The sequence below is a fragment of the Belonocnema kinseyi genome, chromosome 3 (assembly GCF_010883055.1).
Source record: "Belonocnema kinseyi isolate 2016_QV_RU_SX_M_011 chromosome 3, B_treatae_v1, whole genome shotgun sequence".
Taxonomy (NCBI): Eukaryota; Metazoa; Arthropoda; class Insecta; order Hymenoptera; family Cynipidae; genus Belonocnema; species Belonocnema kinseyi.
In genome coordinates this window covers 118530439-118534168 of record NC_046659.1, presented here as the reverse complement: position 1 = coordinate 118534168, position 3730 = coordinate 118530439, and positions in this window count along the sequence as shown.

Below are 3730 nucleotides of genomic sequence, written 5' to 3'. Positions count from 1 at the left end.
TGAAAGAGGGAGGTCTTCTTAATATTTTGACACCAAAATCATGTCGATACACCTTACCGACTGCGAGTAAAGCCACCCACGCTTTAACTTGACAGACTGTATGTTGTAAACAAATAAATCTCTCGGCTTATAACAAATCACAACTTGTTTGTCTTACTTAACATTTGTTTATCACCTATTTGTTTCCTAGAAAATTTACTTTTTTTCAAAGTCATTTTTTTGTGTTGGAAAGACAATTTAAATCTTCTTGGACCGAAATTCAACTCTTTTTCTTTTAAATTTGCCTTTTCGTTTAAAAAAAAAATTACCTATTTTAGAAGAATTTAAATTTTTTTTGGACAAAAATGCAATTGTTTGGTTGAAAATTCAACAATTTTGTTGAAAATTCATACTTTCTGGTTCAAAATTCTGCTGCTTTATTAAAAATTGAACTATTTCTTAAAAATTTACTTTTTGTTTAAATTTAATATTTTGGGGTTGAAAAGAGACCAGAAATTTTTTCTGGATGAATGTTCAACTTTGTTTTTGATTTTTTTTTTAAATTAATCATTCATCTGTCTTAAGAGAAATTTCATCTTTTTTGGATCAAAATGCAATTGTTTGCTTGAAAATTAAACTATTTTGTTAAACCATCATACTTTTTTGTTGAAAATCTTACCTTTTTTGTTGTTGCAAATTTAACTATTTCGTAGAAAAATTACTTTTTGTTTAAAATTTATATTTTGGTGTTAAAAAATCAACTGAAATAGATGAAAAATCAACTTAAAAAAATGTTTTTAAAACATTTTTATTAAAAATGCATCCGTTTCATGAAAAAATTTAATCTTTTTTGGATAAAAATGCAACTGTTTGTTTGAAAATTAAGCTATTTTGTTAAAAAGTCATCCTTGCTGGTTGAAAATTTTTTCTTTTGGATGGGGAATTCAAGTTTTTTGTATAAACTTGTTTTTTGTTTAAAAAATCGTATTTTGTTCTTGAAAAGTCAACTTGAACCTCTTTTGGATGAAAATTAAACAATTTTTTTATATTTTTTTAAAATAAAAATTTATCTGTTTTACTAGAATTTTCATTGTTCTTGGAAAAAAATGCAACTGTTTGATTGAAAATTTAACTATTTCTTAAGAAATTTATTTTTTGTTCAAATTTAATATTTTAGCGTTGAAAAGAGAACTGAAATCTTTTCTGGATGAATATTCTGCATTGTTTAACATTTTTTTTTAAATTAAAAATTCATCTGTTGTAAGAGAATTTTTCTCTTTTTTGGATAAAAATGCAATTGTTGGGTTGCAAATTAAACTATTTTGTTAAACAGTAATATTTTTTCGTTGAAAATTTAACTATTTCGTAGAAAATTTACTTTTTGTTTAAAATTTATATTTTGGTGTTGAAAAATGAACTGAAATCTTTAATAGATGAAAGATTAACTTGAAAAAGTGTGCTGTTTTTTTATTAAAAATCCATCCGTTTTAAGGAAAATTTAATCTTTTTTGAATAAAATTGAAACTGTTTGGTTAAAAATTGAGTTTTCTTTTAGAAATTCATCCTATTTGATTGAAAAAATTATTTTTAGGGAGAATGCAGTTTTTTCGTATAAACTTTTTTTTTTTTGCTCAAAATTTCTTATTTTTATCTTGAAATTTCAACTGGAACTTTTTTGGATGAAAATTAAACTATTTTTTTATATTAAAAAATAATTCATCTGCTTGAAGAAAAATTTAATCTTTTTTGAAAAAAATGAAATTGTTTGTTTAAAAATTGAGTTTTTTTTAGAAATTCATCCTATTTGATTGAAAAAATTATTTTTAGGAAGAATGCAGTTTTTTCGTATAAACTTATTTTTTTTTTGCTCAAAATTTCTTATTTTTATCTTGAAATTTCAACTGGAACTTTTTTGGATGAAAATTAAACTATTTTTTTATATTAAAAAAAATTCATCTGCTTGAAGAAAAATTTAATCTTTTTTGTAAAAAATGAAATTGTTTGTTTAAAAATTGAGTTTTTTGTTAGAAATTCATCCTATTTGATTGAAAAATTCGTCTATTTAGATGAAGAACTGGATGGAACTTTTTTGGATGAAAATTAAACTATTTTTTTATATTAAAAAATGCATCTGCTTGAAGAAAAGTTTAATCTTTTTGGATAAAAATGCAAATTTTTGGTTGAAAATTTCACTATTTTGTTAAAAAGCCTTAATTGTTGGTGAAAAAATTCGTCTTTTTGTATTGAGAATTCAATTTTTTTGTAGAAACTGTTTTTTTTTGTTAAAAAATTCGTATTTTTATATTGAAATTTCAATTTGTACTTTTTTGGATGAAAATTAATCTATTTTTTATGCTAAAGAAATTCATCTGTTTGAAGAAAAATTTAATCTTTTTGGATAAAAATGCTATTTTTTGGTTGAGAATGCCATTATTTTGTTAAAAAGTCATAATTATTGGTAAAAAATTCGTCTCTTTGGATTGAAAATTCAATTTTTTCGTAGAAACTTGTTTTTTTTCAATTCTTATTTTTATCTTGAAATTTCATCTGGAACTTTTTTTGATGAAAATTAAACTATTTTTTTACATTTAAAAAAAATCATTGGCTTAAAAAGAAACTTAGTCTTTTTGGATAAATATGCAACTTTTTGGTTGAAAATTTCACTATTTTGTTAAAAAGTTATAATTTTTGGTAAAAAATTCCTCTTTTTGAATTGAGAATTTAAGTTTTTTTGATAGAAACTTATTTCTTGTTAAAAATTCCTATTTTGATAGTAAAAAGTCAACTGAAATCTTTTTTAACTGAAAACTATTTTGTTAAAAAATCACCTTTTCTATGTGATAGTTCAACTAATTGGGTAAAAGATAAACTATATTGTTACAAAAATATTTTGTTGAGTTTGAAGGTTTGTCTTTGGCTGAAAATTTAACTGTTTAGTGAAAAAGCCTTTTTTTGTGTTTAAAATTGATTTTTCAACTACAAATATAACTTTTTCATTTTTTTAAGATTGATTTTTTTTGTTAAAACTTCTTTTTTGGTAAAAAAATTAATTTTCTCCATTTTAAATTTCATTTTTGTTGGACAAAAATGTATCAGTTTCGTGAAAAATTAATTTTTTGCTGAAAAGTCATATTTTTTGTTTTAAAATGCAATTTTTGTAAAGACAGTTCGTTTTTCGGCTTGAAGGTACATCAATATAGATTAACTTTTATTTCTTTCTTGATTGAAAGATCTTTATTTTTTGAAAATTCGTCTTTTCTTTTTTTTTTTATAACTTTCAACTTTTTTTATTGAAATATAAACTATGGGACGTTTTTATTGGGAATTTGTCTTTTTATGTTGAAAATTCAACTGTTATATTAAAAATTTATTGATTTTTTCGAAAATTTAAGTATTTCGTTAAAAAATCATCTTTAATAGTAGAAAAGACATTTTATTTTCTTCTTCGAACAATTTCATAATTACAATTACATATATCTAAGCAATAAATAGGCACGCGCAGGCAGATAAATTAAATTAGTAGTGTGTCTACCCTACCTGGAAAACCTGGAATTGTCATGGAATTTTTACATACATGAAAAAACCTTGAAAAGTCGGAAAATTTTTTGGGAGCGTACTTAATTTCTTTTTAATTGCAATATAAAATTGCATAAGAATTACACAGGCCGACAAAATTTGACAAAGGTCCGGAACCAGAGACCAGACCTAGTATACCCGAAGGTTTTTGCTGCGCTGAATCCGAATCCGACCT